This window comes from Rhinoderma darwinii, chromosome 7 (assembly GCF_050947455.1).
Source record: "Rhinoderma darwinii isolate aRhiDar2 chromosome 7, aRhiDar2.hap1, whole genome shotgun sequence".
Taxonomy (NCBI): Eukaryota; Metazoa; Chordata; class Amphibia; order Anura; family Rhinodermatidae; genus Rhinoderma; species Rhinoderma darwinii.
The window spans coordinates 64,479,631-64,489,677 of NC_134693.1; positions in this window are offsets into that span (position 1 = coordinate 64,479,631).

A 10,047-nucleotide genomic window follows, 5' to 3' on the forward strand; every position below is an offset into this window, starting at 1 on the left:
CTGACGTTCCCTGAGACGTCGGTCAAGTCGTACTGCTAGGGCCATAACCTGGTCAAGGGAGTCAGAAGAGGGGTAGCTAACCAGCAGATCCTTCAGGGCGTCAGATAATCCTAACCTAAACTGGCACCTTAGGGCCGGATCGTTCCACCGAGAAGCTACGCACCACTTTCTAAAATCAGAACAGTATTCCTCCACCGGTCTCCTACCCTGACGTAAGGTCACCAGCTGACTCTCGGCTAAAGCAGTCCTGTCAGTCTCGTCGTAAATGAGTCCGAGGGCAGAGAAAAAACGATCAACAGAGGAAAGTTCAGGGGCGTCAGGAGCCAAGGAGAAGGCCCACTCTTGGGGCCCTTCCTGGAGTCGGGATATGATGATACCCACCCGCTGGTTCTCGGAACCTGAGGAGTGGGGTTTTAGGCGGAAATACAGTCTGCAACTCTCCAGGAAGGAGAGAAACGTCTTACGGTCCCCTGAGAACCGGTCAGGTAACTTGAGGTCGGGTTCTAGAGGTGAGGTGAGGCGAACTACTAAGGCAACGTCACCCTCGTTGACCCTCTGGGCCAGGGCCTGGACCTGTAGGGAGAGGCCCTGCATCTGCTGGGTCAGGATCTCAAGGGGGTCCATGATAGCGTCAGCGTAGGAGAAATGGTAGACTAGGTATGGGCTTGTAATTCTGTAATGGCAGGAAGGAGGTGAAGAGAAAGTGAGCCCTAATCTACCCACCGCCCTGTCCCTGCCTACTTGCAACGACCCGCCCTAGGCGACGGGGTACAACTGGGCGGCGGTCCCTACGCTGTCTAAGTGCACGGGAGAACAAACAGGGAACACGCAAGGGAAGGGGCAGTAGCCCACGGAACGCCGTGAGGAAATGGAGCGGTGAATGAGTAGTCCGGACCAGGATGAAGGGGAGTATACCCAAGTGAGCACGGAGGAGGAAGCAAGCCAGAGGCAAAGCAAAGCAGGTTAAGCGGAACTGCAGCAAGGCAGAAGCACGGCAGAAGCAGGCTGGAGCAAGCAGCAGTGGGGCCAGGAATGCAGAAGAATTACAAGCACTGAGGAGGAGAACACGGCAGGTAATAAAGGACAGGGGGCGGAGCTAACTCCGACTGACCAGGCCGCGATAGGCTCTCCCACTCCTGAGCCTGCCACCCTGGTTGGTGGGAGATGGTGTCAGTCGAACAGGTCTGGCCTCAGGTGTGGATTGATTAATCCCAGGAGTATACCTAGACGTAGTACCTGGCAGATCCCTAACATAACAATCTAAACCTAATTGGCTGGTCCCATATTCTGGAAATTGAAAATATATATTTGTGGTACAGCACACTTATTTATGGTGTTTTTTACGTGACAAAGAGACAATAGAGCACTTTCTGTCTTACCCAGTGGCGTAACTACCGCCGTAGCCGCAGTAGCGGCTGCTACGGGGCCCGCGGCATGAGGGGGCCCGTGTCGCCCACCGGCATGGGCCCCCACCATGGCCGGAGGCTCCGCTAGCAGCCGCTATGGCTGCTACAGCGGGACGCCACTGAACACTACGGCAGAGCAGGGAGGTATCTCCCCGCTCTGCCATTAACTGGTTCCCGACCGCTGGCTGTATTTTTACGGCCAGCGGTCAGGGTCCTTAAAACCCGAGCCATAGACATTCTACGGCTCGGGTTTTAACTTGCTGCCCGCGCGATCGAGCAGCTGAACGTCAGTGACTGCCGGGGACCTTGAGGAGAGGATAGAAGCAGCTGTAAAGTGCAAAAAAAATGTAAATAATAAATACACATAAAATACCCACCCCAAAAAAAAAACGTTCCCCCCCCCCGCCAATCATTGTTGTAACGCTAGCGCTGACCCAATTACCCTAATATAAATAAATATTTACGGTAGACAATGACGATCACAAATAAAAGGTCTATTTTAGGGTAAAACTATGTTATTACCAAAAGAAAAATAGCTGAAATGTAAAAAAGCTTATTTTTTTACTATTATTTTCAAACTTTATGAATAAAAATTCTAAAATAGCAAAAAAGGTGTGTAGAAAAACGATAAAAAATGAAACCTGCATTGTCTACGGAAAAAACGTCGCAAAAATCACGTCGTTAGCCCAACAAATAAAAAAGTTATAGCCATTTAACTAACACGTGTTAAAAATGGCTAAACGGTGTCTGGTCCTGAAGGCGCAAAATAGAGCAAAAGACATATCCACAGGACAGGGATACATGTGTGATCGTTGGCATTGATAGGGAGAACGGGGGACTGAAAGTTCCCTGAAGTTCTCCATCACAAACCTCGGACTTCCGGGGTCTGTGTCGGCAGCTCTGTAGAAATGAATGGAGCGCCGGTCGTGCTTGTGCGCATGCGTGACCAGCGCTCCTTTTATTTTTATTGAGCTGCGCAGACGCCGGAAGTCAGAGGTTTATCATGGAGAAGTTCAGGGGACTTTCAGTCCCCCGTTCTCCCTATCGCTGCCAGCGATCACTCATGTATCCCCTATCCTGTGGAGATCCTGTGGAGAGGGGATACATGTATTTTGTAGAACACACTGTAGGTCGCATTTTTATGGGAGGGGGGACGCTGTATGGCGTTCCCTACAGGGGGGGGGTGGCTGTATGGCATTCCCTACAGGGGGGGAGCTGTATGGCGTTCCCTACAGGGGAGGGCTGTATGGCGTTCTCTACAGGGGGGGGGGGGCTGTATAGCGTTTCCTACAGGCGGGGCTGTATGGCGTTCTCTACAGGGGGGGCTGTATGGCGTTCTCTACAGGGGGGGCTGTATGGCGTTCTCTGCAGGGGGGCTGTATGGCGTTATCTACAGGGGGGCTGTATGGCGTTATCTACAGGGGGGCTGTATGGCGTTCTCTACAGGGGGATGTATGGCACTATCTACAGAGGGGGGGCTGTATGGCGTTATCTACAGGGGGGGGCTGTAAAAAAGGTGGGGGGGGGTTGTGTGACACCCAGAGGAGGGGGGGCCCCAGTCAAAAGTTTGCTATGGGGCCCAGTCTTTCCTAGTTACGCCCCTGGTCTTACCTTTTAATACTGTTGTATCAATTTACACCCATTCATCTCAGAATTTCTAATAGCACTCAGATTCCCCTAATAACGACACAGAGACTTTCTTGGATTAAATTGGCCACAGCAGCCATTTTATTAACAAACAACTAAAAATAAATCAATAAATAACATATCCATAAATACTACAATGAATAAATTCTTTCACCTTCTTACGCAAACCCACTCTAACAACATTCACGTGAAAAACCATTCACCTCTACAGAAAAATTGGGGGGGAGGTCCTTGATGCTCAAAAGAAGGATCTGGCTCCAGTCTGCCCATAAGGCCTTATTCACACGAACGTGTCGGTTTTGCGCGCGCAAAAAATGACGTGTTTTACGTGCACAAAAGTCTGTGTGTCATCAGCATATGGTGCGCGGCTGCGTGATTTTCGCGCAGTCGGCATCATTATGACACTCTGGTTTTATGTTTACAAACAGAAAAGCACATGGTGCTTTTCTGTTTTCATTCATTGTTTTTACTGCTGTTGCGCGAATCACGTGCGGCACCCGGAAGTGCTTCCGTGTGCCGAGCGCGATTTGCACGCACCCATTGACTTCAATGGGTGCGTGCAGCGTGAAACACGGCCAAATATAGGACATGTTGTGCGTTCCACGCAGCGGTCATACGCTGCGTGAAATTCGCTGACAGTCTGAACGGTTCCATTCAGTAACATAGGTCCGTGTGACGCGCGTGATTTCCACGCGCGTAGCACAGACGTATTATACGTTCGTGTGAATAAGGCCTAACTTAAATTTTTACCTCCAGCCGATCAAAACACAGGCTCTGGGGCACCGTAACCAACCACAGATGGCTAAACTTAACATATATTTTCTCCTCGGGACCCCACTCAGCAGGAGCCCAAATAAGCCAGATCCCCCATAATTATAATTTGGGAGGGAACATCCCTACTATGAGTCCCTCCCCCACCAAATTTAACCAATTCCAAGGACCCCCAAACCCACCACAACGCGCATACCTTGACCACCTCAAATATGCAAGTTCCCGCTCATCAACATGGCACATTCAATTCCTTCCTCAGTGCGCACAAATCAACACCCACCACAATGAAATGCACACCATCCGCCAACCAAAAATTTCCCAAACAATTCTCAAAATCATAGTGTTGAACAAACACCCCCCCCCCCCGTTCCTTAACAGCCCGATTCACCTTCACTTCAGCTCTGTTGATTGCCACCACAGACCTGACCGCCCAGGACCTCCGATGCACAATCTCAGACTATACGGATCACACGGGGAAAAAACTACCACAATCTGAGCAAATTTTACCAAAGAAGAATGGATCAGCAGATTCACTCCCCGCAGACCAGATCCCACAAGTGAGGAGGGCAAGCAAGACTCGTTGCCTCCGCTTCCCGGGCCAATAGCCGGAACCGATCCCACTGTAAGCGAGAAAGAGAATCAGCGATTGAGTTGTTGACCCCTGGGACATGAACAGCTGCAACCCAAGCATTAACCCTTTCCCGCTATTGGGCAGGACTGTACGTCCTGATTAACAGTGCATTCCGTAATAGGGCGTACAGTCACGCCCTGTAGATGAAGCGGGCACAGGAGCTGTGCACGCTTCGTCTTTAGCGAGTGTCAGCTGTATTATACAGCTGACAACCTGCTGCAATAGCAGCGATGGCAGTTACCGCCGATCGCCTCCGTTTAACCCCTTCAATGCGGCGGTCAATGGCGTCCGCCGCATTGAAGTGGTTGACAGATGGAGGGAGCTCCCTCTGTACCAAGGCAGGACCTAATAGGCTAACTGTCAGATGAAGAATGACAGTTACAATGCACTGCACTAAATAAGTAGTGCAGTGTATTCTACAGGGGATCAAAAGACCAGATCTTCAAGTCCCCAGGTAAGTGTAAAAAAAAGTGAAAAAAAATGTTCAAGAAAAATAAATAAATAAAAAGTTTTAACTAAGGGCCTGTTCACATCAGCGTTGGCTTTCCTTTGAGGGGTTTCATTGGAGTTTTCCGTCGGGAGAACCCCTCAACGGAAAGGCAAACGGAAACCTTAGCTTCCGTTTGCATCACCATTGATATCAATGGTGACGGAAACATTGCTAATGGTGTCCGTTTGTCACCATACCGTCAGGTTTCCGTTTTTTAGACAGAATCAATCAACCTGACGGAATGGTGACAAACGGAAACAATTAGCAATTTTACGTCACCATTGATATCAATGGTGATGCAAACGGAAGCTAAGGTTTCCGTTTGCCTTTCCGTTGAGGGGTTGTCCCGACGGAATCCTGTGATGGAACCACTCAACGGAAAGCCAACACTGATGTGAACAGGCCCTTTTAAAAACAATAATCGCCCTGTTTCCCTGATCAAGTCCTTTATAATTGCAAACAAATGAAAACATGAAAAAAACTATACATAATACATATCGCCGTGTTCGGAATGGCCTGAACTATAAAAATATCACGTTATTTTTACCGCACAGTGAACACCGTAAAAAAAGTTAATAAAAAACAATGACAGCATTTCATTTTTTGGTCATCTTGTCTAAAAAATGTTTTAATAAAAAGTGATCAAAAAGTCGCCAGTACCCCAAAATGGTACCAATAGATTTAGTCATGCATAAAACAAGCCCCCCCCCCTCATAGCAATATCAACTGAAAAATAAAAAAGTTATGGCTGGCAGAAAATGGCGACACTAAAACATGATTATTTTAAAAGAGTATTTTTATTGTGGGAAAATAGTAAAATGTAAAAAAAACAATATAAATTTGGTGTCACCATACCGTCAGTTTTCCGTTTTTTAGACAGAATCAATCAACCTGACGGAATGGTGACAAACGGAAACTATTAGCAATGTTTCCGTCACCATTGATATCAATAGTGATGCAAACGGAAGCTAAGGTTTCCGTTTGCCTTTCCGTTGAGGGGTTGTCCCGACGGAATCGTCTGACGGAACCCCTCAACGGAAAGCCAACACTGATGTGAACAGGCCCCTTTAAAAACAATAATCGCCCTGTTTCCCTGATCAAATCCTTTATAATTGGAAAAAAATGAAAACATGAAAAAAACTATACATAATACATATCGCCGTGTTCAGAATGGCCTGAACTATAAAAATATTACATTATTTTTACCGCACGGTGAACACCGTAAAGAAAGTAAATAAAAAACAATGACAGCATTTCATGTTTTTGGTCATCTTGTCTAAAAAGTGTTTTAATAAAAGGTGATCAAAAAGTCGCCAGTACCCCAAAATGGTACCAATAGATTTAGTCACGCATAAAACAAGCCCGCTCCCCTACCACAGCAATATCGACTGAAAAATAAAAAGTTATGGCTGGCAGAAAATGGCGACACTAAAACATGATTATTTTAAAAGAGTATTTTTATTGTGGGAAAATAGTAAAACGTAAAAAAAAGTATATAGATTTGGTGTCGCTGTAATCGTATCGACCCATAGAATGAATTTAACATGTTGTTTATACTGTACGGTGAACACTGTAAAAAATAAAAAACAAAACAGTGCTAGAATTGCTGTGTTTTGGTTTCCTCATCTCCCAAAAAATGGAATAATTAGTGCTAAAAAAAATCGTATGTACGCCAAAATGGAACCAATAAAAATTACAGCTCGTTCCACAAAAAGCCCTTACATGGCTCCGTCAACGGAAAAATAACACGTTATGACTCTCAAAACGCAATGATGCTAAATGATGCTGAATGACAGCCCAGACAAATTTTTATCGGTCCAGTAGTTTTCACAAAATACCCCACATCATCATTTGCTGGACCCCACAGGTGGACCCTGTAGATGCAGTGGAGATGAGGAAACTTTAGGGCCTTGTGCTGTTTATAGGGCTAGTGAAGAAGTCAAAGATTATGCAATACTGGAGCGCGGATATTTAGTATAATACCCTCAAAACTCGGTCTGATCATAAAGGATTGGTTCAAAGCGTACCACACCAATCCATGGATTATTCATTTTATTATTCATTCACCACATAATTACATCATCCTATAATGCCCTGTTTTACTCCGCACAGCTTACATATACCCTGATGTACTCCGCCCAGCTTACATATACCCTGATGTACTCCGCCTGGCTTACATATGCCCCCACATTATAAGCTGAAATACCAGTAAAACCCCAAGCAAAATCTGCGCTTCAAAAGCCAAATGGTGGTACTTCTGAGCCTAGCAGTGTGCCCAAGCAGCAATTTATGATCACATATGGGGTATTACTGCACTCTGGGGTGTGTGTCTCCAGTTGCACAAGCTGGGCACAACACATTGGGCACTGAAATGGCATATCTGTGGAAAATGTCAATTTTCAATCTGCAACATCTATTGTGTACTAATTTTTGCAAAACACTTGTGTGGTCAAAATGATTACTACGCTTCTAGATGAATTCCTTGAGGGATCCAGTTTCCAAAATGGGGTAATTTTTTGGGGCTTTCCACTGTACTTGTACCTTAGCTCAATGCAACATGGTGTAAAAAAACGAATCTTGTAAAATCTCCACTCCAAATACCAAATGGCGCTCCTTCCCTTTAGAGCCTTGCTGTGTATCCAAATAGCAGTTTATGACCACATATGGGGTATTGCCTTAGTCAGGAGAAAATGCTTTACAAACATTGAGATGCTTTTTTCCTATAGACCTTGTGAAAATGCTAAAATTTGAGCCAGAACTACATCTTATTGGAAAAAAATGTTTCTTTTTTTTATTTTCACATCCCAATTCTAATAAATTCAACAAAAACCTCTGGGGTCAAAATGCTCACTACACCCCTAGATTAATTCCTCAAGGGGTGTAGTTTACCAAATGGAGTCACATTTCAGTTTTGTTTTTTTACTGTACTAGTACCACAGGGGCTCTGTAAATGCAACATGGTGCCCAGGAATCAATCCAGCAAAATCTGCGCTCCAAATGCCAAATGGTGCTCCTTCCCTTCTGAGTCCTGCTGTATATCCAAACAGCAGGTTATGAACACATATGGGATATTTCCGTACTCTGGAGAAGTTGCTTTACAAAAGTTGGGGTGCTTTTCCTCCTTTATTTGTTGAGAAAATCAAGCATTTTGAGCTAAAGCTACTTCTTAGTGGAAAAAAATTTCATTTTTCATTTTCACTACCCATTTCTAAGAATATCTATTAGACACCTGTGGGGTCAAAATACTCACTACACCCGTAGATGAATTCCTCAATGGGTGTAGTTTCCAAAATGGGGTCTTTTCTTTGTTTTGGCATCACAAGACCTCTTCTAACCTGACATATTGCCTAAAATATAATCTAATAAAAAGATGGCCCCAAAATCCTCTAGGTGCTCCTTTGCTTCTGAGGCATGTGTTTCAGTCCATTAGCACACTAGGGCCACATGTGGGATATTTCTAAAAACTACAGAATCCGAGCAATAAATATTAAGTTGCGTTTCTCTGGTAAAACCTTCTGTGTTACAGAAATACTGGATTCAAATTGAATTTTTGCTTAAATTCCTGTGAAACGCCTAAAGGATTAAGAAACATTCTAAATGCTGTTTTGAATACTATAAGGGGTGCAGTTTTTAAAATAGGATGATTTATGGGGGTTTCCCAAAATATAGGCCCCTCAAAGCTACTTCAGAACTGAACTGGACCCTATAAAAATAGGCTTTTGAAATTTTCTTGAAAATATGAGAATTTGCAGCTAAAGTTCTAAGCCTTGTAACTTCCTAGAAAAATAAAATGATGTTCAAAAATGATGCCAACATAAAGTAGACATATGGGAAATATTAATTAGTAACTATTTTGTGTGGTATTACTATCTGTCTTACAAGCAGATACATTCAAATTTAGAAAAATGTTAATTTTTGAAATTTGTATCAAAATTTTGTTATTTTTCACAAATAAGTAATGAATTTATCGATGCAATTTTACCCCTGACATAAAGTACAATTTGTAAAACAATCTCAGAATCGCTTGGCTAGGGGAAAGCATTCCAAAGTTATTACCACATAAGTGTATGTTCACACGCACTGTTTTCAGACGTAATTCGGGCGTTTTACGCCTCAAATTACGCCTGAAAAAACGGCTCCATTACGCCTACAAACATCTGCCCATTGCTTTCAATAGGTTTTACGATGTCGTAGCCCTCCCAGGTCATCGTGTCCACACTGCAGAGCCAGTAGTGCGCCGTCCATCGTTGTGGTCCCGCACAACCACCGACTTTGGTCAGCGGGAAGTCCTGGAGCCTTTAACACGTGAACTGGCAGGCCGCCCAACCGGAGCATTGCAGTCGATCCAGGTGAAGGCATTCTGGGGCCTGAGGGCGTCCCCTGCCTCATGGGGACAGGACCCCCTTCACCCGCTGGTTCCGGCAGAGAAACAGGATTCCTGCCTGACTGGGGACTATGTAAAAGGTGAGAGGGCACAGGGTCCCGGCCTCCAGGCTCCCTGGAGGGGCTCCAAACCCTGCACTGGACCCTGGGAGTCTCTTCAGGGCTCAATCTGGATGGCGGCCTGGCCCTCCTGGACCACCGCAGATTGTCCACTTGGGAATCGCATTCATGCAATCCCCCAGCCACCTCTCCCTCCCTGGAAACGTCCCCCTGTGCACCCCCAGCCAAGGGTGCAGATGTACTAGGCCCGGCCGAGCAACCAAATAAACCGGCGAGCTGGGCAATAAGCCAGTCCGAGCCCGGCTCACCGGCAAATATACAGAGCTGCTCCAATAGCACAGTGATGTCAGCCATAGAGCAGGGGAAATGATACGCGGAGGACCGGACAAAAATACAAGCGAGCAGTAATTACAATTGCTTGGTGTGCTCCTTCCGGTTAGACTCAAACCAGAGCGCCGTCTAACCCAGGCCTCGTGTCCTTCGGCTCCTCCCCTTCCTATTTCCCCTGTGGCTCAGGCACGGCCATTCTATAAATTTTTCTTGTGTTTTATCGCTAAGCAGGGGCTGACTGGCAAATTTTAGCACAGCACTGGCCCATGAATAGCAGCCCATCCTTAAACTGTTTACCTCTACCTGCCTTATAAAGGTGGCAGAGGTAA